The following is an 11,744-nucleotide window of genomic DNA, read 5'->3' as shown; positions in this document are numbered from 1 at the left end:
GACAAGTCACTACATATATGTTCCTAAGAAGACTAAAGTTACATAAAAGAGCTTGAATCCCAAATTCTCTTTTGCCAATATCAGTTCATTCTAGTATCAAATGAGATGATACAACTTTTTCTTCTCAGTCCCAAATCTCCTGTCTGTGACTTCCAAGAACCTAAGATCTTTTTTTGTGTGTATTTTCAAGTTCCGAGATCATAGTTATAACTCTCTTTTTCCAATTTTTGGACTTCGGAACCCTCTAACCCCATTCTTGTTTCTGATCATGAGGACTTGCTAACTTCACCCCTGTTTTCCTCGTCCCGCAGGAATGATTTTGCCCCATAGGTTTTGCTTGTCATTTCTTGTGCTTCTCTAGAGCATTCAGGAATATCCAAAAAGATATGTTTCCTCTCTTTCATACCTCCCACAGTGATAGTAGTGTTGACTTGAAAAACTCCTACTCACTTCACATTCTTTATTATGGTATGTCAAGCTAGAATCCCTAACCATAACATGTGAACCATGTATTTTAGTGTGTACAGTGAATTGGATATAGTCAGCAGGATGGGGTCACAGAAGTATTCCAAGAAGAACAAACTAAGGGAATATGTTTTATTCCATTCGTTACTCTCTGCCTAAGTGCCAGATAAATGATTATTTGGCTTGTGTAGCGGTGATTATGTGTGGGAAGGAGCAGGAAGAATGGAAATTGTCTATGGTCTACTGAGATAGGAATTTATGCTCATTTTCTCAGATGGGCCTAAACAAATGACAAGATCAATCCATTCCACCTATCCCCTATGTCTTTACCAGGTCACATTTACATTTATAGAAAAAAAAGTCTTATATCTATATTCCAGGTAGGAAAGAAAAATAAAAAAATAACCACCAACCGACAACTGGTCTGCTCCTCTAAAACTCTTTCATAGAAGTTGCATCCATACATCACTTCCATAAAAGTCCATTGGCTGGAACTTGATTATATTCCTATAACAAGGAAAACCAAAAAATGTAGTTCTTTATTCTTAGAAGAAATGGACCTATATAAAAATCAGGGTTTTAGGGATCAAGCCAAGCCCTTGCCCACGTCCTCTGCTGCTGAGCTACACCCCCAGTCTCATAGGACCCTATGATTAAGCAGAAGTCTGTCTCACTAATCCTTCAGTTTTAAAAAATTTACATTGACCAGGTTTACCATTTTCCTGTTATTTTTTGTGGTACTGGGGATTGAACCCAGGGGCATTCAGCCTCTGAGCTATATCCTCAGCCTTATTTTAGTTTTTATTTTCAAACTTAGTCTCACTAAAGTGCTGAGACTGGCCACCAACCCGTGATCCTCCTGTCTCAGCCCCCCAAGTACGAGGATTACAAGTGTGTGTCATCACACCTGACTTGTGTGATTTTTTATATGTTATAAAAGACCTCTCTTCTTTTTGATGAGAGAAATCAGAAAGGCCTACCTACAACTATGTTACAACAAGGAGATGGTTTGATTATAAATTTCTTCAACCAGTTTGGTCTTGCCCAATCACGGCTCCATAGGCCTACCCCAAGAAAAGTACTGAGTGTTGTAAATTAATGAAATAGAATCAACCAAATTAGCTGTGAAAGTCTACTGAATACAAGCTTCTATTTAAAACAGCCTCTTGCACAAACATATGCATGCATGCACACACAGGTGTAGACATTCTAGTGAAAATTATTCCCAGATCCAGAAATAAGTCTGATAAACCATAATGGCACTTGCTTGAATAGCTTGGCTTTAGTTATCCAAGGAGCAAGAAGCCTTTGGTGATCACATAGGGTAGATTAGTCATTTTTATATTTAAATTGTTTTATTGGTGTATTGTATTTATACATCATAATGGGGTTAGAAGACTTGTGTAGACATAAATGCACACATCACCCAGCCAGCCCCCACCTCACTCTCTCCCCATCCCTCCCTCCCATGCTTGGTTTAGTGATTGACTTTGATATAAATAAGTAAATCATGTGCTTTAAAGAGTTTCCCTCTCCCCACCTCCCATCCCCACAGTTAGGTTGCCTTATTTGCTCCTCTATAGGATCTCCTTTTTCACCTGGAGTTCCTCCTATGACCCCATTCACCCTAGCTTTCACACATTAGGGATTAACTAGACAAATTTTATTTTCTATATGATTATGTAAAATTGTAAATACATAATTTTATAGGTCATAATTCCTGTGTCAATGACACGTATAAATACATGAAAATAGGTGCAGTGTGAGGGTTGCTGCATGACTGTAACTCTTGGTCCCCCTGCCCACAGTGGTAGTGCCCTACCCTGGTGTAATGGGAACATCTCTAACTTTGTGGCAAAGGGGACCTGTCAGATGTGGCCATAGGCTACAAGAACTCACCCTTTGTCTGGGCCACCACCCTTGGTAAAAACTTCATGAACATTGTATCAGCTGAGGTTTGAGTCCTGGTCACATTATTTCACAAATGAGCTGACCCTCGAGGGACAGAAATGTTCTGTGATTGGGGATCCCTGCTGCGGGATGGAGCATTTACCATGGATCTTGATATCAAGAGCACAGGCAGAAGTCCTACCTTCAACATAGCTGTTGTCATGACTACCAAGACACTAGTCTTGCTGCTAGGCAAAGAAGGCTGAAGTCTACAGTGATTCGATCAATAAGAAATGTGATGAAATGGCTTCTGACCTGTGGCACACCCAGAATTGACTTCATCTCTTCCTTTTCTCCACCACTTTCCACAGCTTTGTATACCCTTCCTTTCCTACACTATTTTTAACTGGAAGGACAAATATATCAGGCCCTATTTCTGCCAAAGCCACATGAGCTGGAAGCCAGAGCTGGATGGGCAGATAGATACCTCCCCCTACACATGCCTTTCCTCTGTGTGTTTGTAAAACTTGTTTGGTTTTGTTATAATTCTGAATAAAAATATTATAAAAACAAAACCTTTATGGTGATAGTAATTTATATAAATGAAGTTTATATTGTATCAGACTTTTTTTTAAAGTGGAAGCATTTAGCAAGAGAAACTGTAGACTTGGTTTTGCGAATTCTGGATAGCAGAATATTGCCTAAAACCATTAGAGAGATATCCCCATTACAGTTATCTAGTTGCCATAAAACATAGAGGAAACATTTCACTCAGAACTTCATGAAGACCACATAGAAATGTATTGATAACCATAAATACATACATATTTTATTATAAAGTTAACATAATTCACAGCAGCCGATATTATGGAGCCAGCCTAGGTTTCCATCAACAGATGAATGGTTCACAAAACCATGGCATATACACACAATAGAATCTTTTTTTGATGGTACTGGGGGTGGAACCCAGAGACATTATACCTCTGAGCTATACTCTCAGACCTATTTTATATTTTATTTGGAAACAGGGTCCCACTAAGTTGCTGAGAGCCTTACTAAGTAGCTGAGGCTGGCTTTGAACCTGTGCGATCCTCCTGTCTCAGCCTCCCAAGCGTGGGGATTACAAGTGTGCACCACCACGCCCGGCTCACACAAGAGAATTTTACTCAGCCATAGAGAAGTAAAAATTATGTCATTTGCAGAAAAATGAATGGAACTTGAGAATATTATACTAAACAGGATTAGTCAGCCTCACAAAGCTAATAGTTGTATGTTTTCTCTCATATGTGGAAGTTAGATAGAAATTGGGAAACAATAGTAACCTCAGATAAGCAATGCAGGGGGTTAGAGGAGAGAGAAGGGGGATAGAGACATAAAGAAGGCAACAACTGAAATAATGCTATGTGTGCATGTTACACTACCAACGCCAATTTCAATGACCTGTACCCGGAAAAGGAGGGAGAGGTGGGAGGGATATGCTCCATGAATTGTGTACAAGTATATTCCTATCACTTTATACCTGAACATGATGTATAATTATAATGCACAATTAAAGAAAAATCCCCAATGCCCAATGCAAAAATAAAGTTAAAGCATAATAATATACAGTAATTGTAATATTTATAGCCTATAAGAACATATGTACCACACATGGTCCTATTTAAGTGCTTTCTCTTTATTAATTCATTTAATCGTCACAACCTTGTGAGAAAAGTTTATTATCCCCATTTTTAGATATAGAAATGAATGAGTGACAGAGAAGATAATTAACCCAAGTGCACACAGCTTGTGAAAGGATTTGTGATCTTAAGAAACCTATTCTGTCAACTACTACACTCTCATGTTTTTTTATTTTTTTATTTTTTTGGTGGTACTGGGGTTCCTAGAAGCCCTTCTACCTCCAGGCTACACTCCCAGACCTATTTTATATTTTTATTTGGAAACAGGGTCTCTTAAACCAGCGAGGCTGACTTCAAACCAGCGCGATCCTCCTGTCTCTGCCTCCCAAGCGCGGGGATTATAAGCGTGCGCCACCACGCCTGGCTCTCTTAGGTATTTTTTCAAGAGAGAAATTATTAGGAGCCACATTATTCTGATATTTACCTTATAACATTTTGAAAAAATAGCTTGAGATATAATTGAACTATAACATACTGAAAGAAAGTATTTAAAGTGTACATCTTGGCAAGTCTTGACATATGTTTATACTGTCACCAAACTTAACACAGTGAGCATATATGTGACTCCCAAAAGTTTATTTATAGCCCTTTGTAGCTTTTTTTTCCATTTGTCTGTCTCCTCTCCTAGGCCACTACACATACACACACACACACACACACACACACACACACACAATTTGTTCTTATTATAGATTAATTTGCATGTCCTAGAGTTTATATAAATGGAATAATGCAGTATATACATTTTGTATGATTTCATTTACTCAGCATAATTCTTTGAGTGAAACAATATGTAGTTAATTATGTAAGTATGTAATTAACTTTTCAAGAAACTGTTTGTTTGTTTGCTTTTTTTTTTTTTTTTGGAAAAAGGGTCTCTTAAGCCAGTTCAATACTGAGTATTGAACCCAGGGATATTCTACCTCTGAGCTACACCACCAGCCTTTTTTTATTCTTTTGTTTTGAAACCGGGTGTCACTAGATTGCCCAGAGTCTCACTAAGTTTTTGAGGCTGGTCTCAAGCCTGTGATCATCCTGTCTCAGCCTCCCAAGTACTGGGATTACAGGCTTGAGCCACCACCTGGCTCAGTATATTTTAGCCATTCTAAAAGGTAGAAGGTAGATATTTAATAATATCTCATCATTTTAATTTGAAATTTTCTAATGATGTTGAGCATTGTTATTTATCTATAGAATTTATTATTATTTGACACCTGTATATTTATTTTGGTTAAAAGTCTATTCAAAATTTTGGGTGTTGCCTATTGTATTATGATTGGCTTCAGGAGTTCTTTCCATATCCTGAATATGTGATTGCAAATGTTTTCTTTCCATCTGTGACTTGTCTTTTTGTTCCCCTAACACTGTCTTTTGAAGGGCAAAAGTTTTTCATTTTAATGATATCCACTTAACATTACATTTTTTATTTTATGGATTGTGCTTTTGGTGTAGTAGCTAAGAAGCTTTGCATTGCCCAAAGTTACAGAGATCCCTCTCTGTTTTATTCGATATCTGGATCAAAGTTCTTTTTATATTGCCATGTGATGCTGGTTATAGCATCATTGGTTGAAAAATACTTTAATTTCTTGATGACATTGCCTTTGCATCATTGCTATAAATCAGTTGATATTATGTCTGGATCAATTTCTGAATTGTCCATTCTGTTTCATTGTTTTGTCTATTTTTATTCCAATACCAGGCTATATTCATTAATATTGCTTTTTTTTTACAGTGCTGGGGATTAAACCCAGGGCATTCTACCTCAAAGCTACAGCCCCAGCCCTATTTTTAATTCTTTATTTTGAAACAGGGTCTCACTGAGTTGCAAAGGGCCTCACTAAGTAGCTGAGGCTGGCGGTGAACCTGCGATCCTCCTGTCTCAGACTCCCAAGTACTGGAATTACAAGCATGTGCCACCATGGCTGGCTGATGTTGCTTTTAATAAATCTTATAGTCACAGAGTGTTATTTCCCCAAATTTTGTGATTCATCCAGCTTTTTCAAAGTTGTTTTGCTGCTCTAGGTCCTTTACATTTCCATATTTGTTAATTTTCACACAAAAAGCCTACTTAGGATTTTATTTTGATTGAATTGAATGTCTAAATCTGTAAAGAATTGGCATCTTAAAAGTATCCAGTATTCTGATAAATAAAATTTAATTTCTTGACAATGTTTTATTGTTTTATTTATTTTTTATTTTTTTATTAATTTATTTTTTAAATTGGTGCATTGTAGTCATATATCAATCACATTGGAGTACAAAACTTGAGAGGATATACAAGCACACATCATCCAATTAGCCCTCCTCCAGCCCCAATCCCATTTCCTCCCCCTCCCTCCATCCCACGCTTCTTTGGTGATTTACTTTGATACATATGTTTATGTACCTCCTGCGTTTTTTTTTTTAATCATTTAAATTTTTTTTATTTTTAACAATTTTTTTAATTGAACATAAATAGTATACATTTACACTATATTTGGTGCCCTCTCCCCCCACGCCCCCGTTTTAAAGAGGCTCCATCCTCCAGTATTACATACCCTCTGATTGGTCACATTAGTTGATTCACTATAGGGCCCTTTCTATAGCTCAACCTCTTCCTGTTGCCCTTTTCCTCCTAGTTATTGCTGATTAAGAGAAGCGTCTGATTTATATTTTCTGCGATATTTCTCTGTGCATGCTGCATTGCAAGTACCGATCCCACTCTTGATGGTCCCAGTAGTGGCCTGGCTACTCAGTGGACTGATCCAGACCTCGCTGGCTCAAGCAGCAGCCTTGCCTCATGGGAGGCCCCAGTTCTGGTCTCGCTGGCCCCTGCACCGGTCTAACCCCTAAGCTGGCTTTGGTCCCGGCCTTGGAGGCCACAGGAGTGAACTAGCCTCACACCAGGCTCCGATGCTGGCCATTGGCCCCTGCACCGGCCTAACCCCTTGGCAGGATTCCAATCCCAGCCTCATTGGCCCCAGCACCGGCCTAACCCCTCGGCAGGTTCCGTTCCCGGCCTAGGAGGCCCCAGCACTGGCCATGTCTCACGGCAGGCTCCGATGCGGGCCTCGCTGGCCCCAGCACCAGTCTAGTCCTTCGGCAGGTAGTTATCCTGGCCTCAGAGGCCCCAGTACCGGCCTTGCCTCACGGCAGGCTCCGATGCTGGCCTCGCCTCACGGCAGGCTCCGATGCTGGCCTCGCTGGCCCCAGCACCGGTCTAGCCCTTCAGCAGGTAGTTATCCTGGCCTCGAAGGCCCCAGTACCGGCCTTGCCTCATGGCAGACTCCGGTGCCGGCCTCGCTGGCCCCAGCACCGTCCTAACCCCTCGGCAGGCTCTTATCCTGGCCTTGGAGGCCCCAGTACCGGCCTTGCCTCAAAACAGGCTCCGATGTCGGCCTCACTGGCCCCAGCACCGGCCTAACCCCTCGGCAGGCTCCGATCCCGGCCTTGGAGGCCCCAGCACTGGCCATGCCTCATGGCAGGCTCCGATGCCGGCCTCACTGGCCCCAGCACCGGCCTTTCCCCTCGGCAGGCTCTTATCCTGGCCTTGGAGGCCCCAGCACCGGCCATGCCTCACGGCATGCTGCGATGCCGGCCTCACTGGCCCCAGCATTGGCCTAACCCCTCGGCAGACTCTTATCCTGACCGCGGAGGCCCCAGTATCGGCCCTGCCTCACGGCAGGCTCCGATGCCAGCCTCACTGGCCCCAGCACCGGCCTAACCCCTCAGCAGGCTCTTATCCTTGCCTCGGAGGCCCCAGCACCGGCCTTGCCTCACGGCAGGCTCCAATGCCGGCCTCGCTGGCCCCAGCACTGGCCTAACCATTCGGCAGGCTCTTATCCTGGCCTCGAAGGCCCCAGTACCGGCCTTGCCTCAAGGCAGGCTCCGATCCCGGCCTAGGAGGCCCCAGTACCGGCCTTGCCTCACGGCAGGCTCCGATGCCGGCCACGCTGGCCCCAGCACCGGCCTAACCCCTCAGCAGGCTCTTATCCCAGCCTCGGAGGCCCCAGCACCGGCCTTGCCTCACGGCAGGCTCCGATGCCGGCCTCACTGGCCCCAGCACCGGCCTAACCCTCGGCAGGCTCTTATCCCGGCCTTGGAGGCCCCAGCACCGGCCTTGCCTCACGGCAGGCTCTGATGCCGGCCTCGCTGACCCCAGCACTGGCCTAACCCCTCGGCAGGCTCTTATCCTGGCCTCAGAGGCCCCAGTACCGGCCTTGCCTCATGGCAGGCTCCAATGCCGGCCTCGCTGGCCCCAGCACTGGCCTAACCCCTCAGCAGGTTCCGGACCCGACCTCGGAGGCCCCAGCACAAGCCTTGCCTCATGGCAGGCTGAAATGCCGGCCTCGCTGGCCCTAGCATCGGTCTAACCCCTCGGCAGGTTCCAATCCCGGCCACGGAGGCCTTAGTAGTGGCCTTGCCTCACAGCAAGCTCCGATGTCGGCCACTGGCCCCGGCGCCCGCCTAACCCCTCAGCAGGTTCCAATCACTGTCTCTGTGGTTATTATTTCAAAGATTCCAGGTGTAATGTATCAGATCTCTGCCTCCCCTGAGTATTGGCCACTGGCATTGCCACTGCCTCCACCGTTTCAAATCCTTCCCAGGCTCTTTTTCCACTCTGAATGTTGTCCAGTGTTCCTAAGCATGCGTGATGGTAGCATTTGACATTTGGTGTAATTTCTCCAAAAAAATAAAGTTGGTAGGATCCGGTTTCTGCTTCTCCTGAATACAAGTCTCCACCACCATCACGGAGAACTCTTTCAACACCGCATTTCTCCTTGGTCTCCGCTAAACTCTCTCCTTACAGGTGATGTCTGAGATTCTTAACAATATAGAGACATAGCAGTCCTCTTTCACGGCGAACTTTTCCATAAGTTCCAGTGCCTTTAGATAAGTTTTGTCTGCATCTCCAGTGTCCTGGCATCCATAACGGCTTTCTTACCTCCTCTCCGATATTTTTCTTTATCTTTTTCTGTTCTGGGCCCGGTTTCTCCAGGGGTCTGGTGTGCTACTCGCAGTTCGGCCCGGGGCCCAGAGTCCCGCGACCTGGGCCCCGGCTGGTGTGCCCCGCGCGCGACCCTTGCCCAGAACCCAGCGTCTTACTGGGCCCGGTTTCTCCAGGGGTCTGGCATGCTACGCGCAGCTCGGCCAGGGGCCCAGGGTTCCGCGACCTGGGCCCTGGCTGGCGTGCCCCACCAATGTTTTATTGTTTTAGAATACAGATTCTGCACAACTTTAGCCTGACTTATCCACAAATCTTTCATACTTTTGACACTGCTGAAAAAGCATTAAATTTTCAACTTCCAATTGTTTGCATCATACTGAGAACTCACGTATTTTTTCTAGCCACATTTTTGTATATTTTACTGGATTTTCTATGTCAACAATTATGCCGTCTTTGAATAGTCAGTTTTACTTTTCTTCCCAATATGAATATATTTTATTTCATTTCATTCTTGATTTCATTCTCTAGACTTTTCAGTACATATTGCATAGATGTAGCAAGAGTCAGGCTGGGAATGTGGCTCTATGGTAGAGCATTTGTTTAACATCCATGAAGCCCTGGATTCAACCTCCAGCAAAACACACACACACACACACACACACACACACACACATACACACACACAGCAAAGCAAAAATGCCTTCAGTTCTTTTGAAATGTTCTTTATTGAGTCAAGGAAATTTTTTTTGTCTTAGTTTACTAAAAATTTGTACCCAAGTTAAATATTGAATTTTGTCCCCACTCCCAGGAACGCCCAGTGTCAGGCTGGGGGCGGGCAGCCTGGCCCACTCACGGAAAGGTCCAGTGCCGGGCTGGAGGCTGAGCCGTGGGTACCAAGGAACTCAGAGCTGCTGTGCTGCACCGGGCCGTGATGTCCTTAGAACAGCAGATCCTGCTCTGCACGGTGAGGCTGTGGGACTCCGCTCTTGGAAGGAAGAAAAAATTCATTGCTACCGAAATGAGTGCCTGATCCCACAACCTCTTCAAACCACACATACTATCTTTTCTTATTCAAATAAATAAAAAAATAAAAAAAGGAAAAGAAAAAATGAAAAGAAAAAATATTGGAGAGGGGTCAAGATGGCCATGGCGGCAGCCAGGATTCTGGAGATGCAGACAAAACATATCCAACTGACCTGGAATTTTGGAAAAATTCCCCACAAAGGGGGGCTGCTTCTTCCTTACATGCTTAAGAATCCTGGACATCATCTGTAAGGAGGGAGCTCAGCAGAGACCTAGGAGGAAGGCAGTGTTGGCAGCAGCGGCTGCGGTGGTGGTGGAGGTTTGTATTTGGGAGAGGCAGAGATCTGATCCAACCCACCCTGATCTTCTGAAGAAATTGCCCCAAAGGTGGAATGCTACTGTCGCACATGCTCAGGAATACTGGACAACATGCAGTGTGGGAAAAGAGTTTGGGAAAGAATTGAGATGGTGGAGACAGCGGCAACGGCAGTGGCCAGTACTTAGGAGAGGCAGAAATCTGATGCAACACACCTGGATCTTTTGAAGAAATAACCCCAGAAGCAGAACACTGCTACCACCATGCATGCTCAGGAACTTGGGACAACATGCAGTGTAAAGAGGGTGCTCAGATCGAAGCCTGCCGAGGGCTGAGGCTGGTGCCGTGGACAGCGAGGCCGGGATCAGAGCCTGCCATGAGGCAAGGCCAGTGTATGGGCCTCTGAGACCGGGATTGGAACCTGCCGAGGAGTTAGGCCGGTGCCGGGGCCAGAGAGGCCTGGATCAGGGCCTACCGTGAGGCAAAGCAGGAGCTGGAGCCTCCAAGGCCGGGATCGGAGCCTGCTGAAGGGTGAGGCCGGTGCTGGGGCGAGCCTGGTCGGGATTGGGGCCCGCCGTGAGGCAAGGCTGGTGCTGGTGCTTCTGAGGCTTCTGGAACCAGCCGAGGGGTGAGGCCAATGCCATGGCCACCGAGGCCAGGATCAGAGCCTGCCATGAGGCAAGGCTGTTTCTGGGACCTCCAGGGCTTGGACCAGAGCCTGCCGAGGGGTGAGGCCAGTGCTGGGGCCACCGAGGCCGGGATCGGAGCCTGACGAGGTGTTAGGCCTGTACTGGGACCAGCGAGGTCGGGATTGGAGCCTGCCGTGAGGCTAGGCTGGTGCTGGGGCCTCCAAGGCCAGGATCAGAGCCTGCCGAGGGGTTAGACCAGTGCCGGGGCCAGAAAGGCCAGGATTGGAGCCTGCTGAGGGGTTAGGCCTGTGCTGTGACCAGTGAGGCTGGGATTGGAGCCTGCCGTGAGGCTAGGCGGGTGCTGGGGCCTCCGAGGCCAGGATCAGAGCCTGCTGAGGGGTAAGGCCAGTGCCGGGGCCAGTGAGGCCGAGATCGGAGCCTGCCATGAGGCAAGGCCAGTGCTGGGGCCTCTGAGGCCAGGCTCTGAACCTGCCGAGGGGTTATGCTGGTGATGGGGCCAGCGAGGCCTGGATTTGAGCCTGCCAAGGGGTTAAGCCAGTGCTGGGCCAGGGAGGCCAGGATCAGAGCCTGCTGTGAGGCAAAACTGGTGCTGGGGCCTCTGAACCCAGGATCGGAGCCTGCTGAGGGGTGAGGCTGGTGCCGGGGCCAGAGAGGCCAGGATTGAGTCCTGCCATGAGGCAAGGCCAGTGCTGGAGCCAGGGAGGCCGGGCTCAGAGTCTGCTGGATGGCCAGGCCAATGCTGGGGCCATCAAGAGTGGGATTGGAACTTGCAATGCAACATACACAGAGAAATA

Source organism: Muscardinus avellanarius (genome assembly GCF_963383645.1).
Source record: "Muscardinus avellanarius genome assembly, chromosome: X".
In the NCBI taxonomy this organism is placed as follows: Eukaryota; Metazoa; Chordata; class Mammalia; order Rodentia; family Gliridae; genus Muscardinus; species Muscardinus avellanarius.
This window is presented reverse-complemented; position numbering follows the sequence as displayed.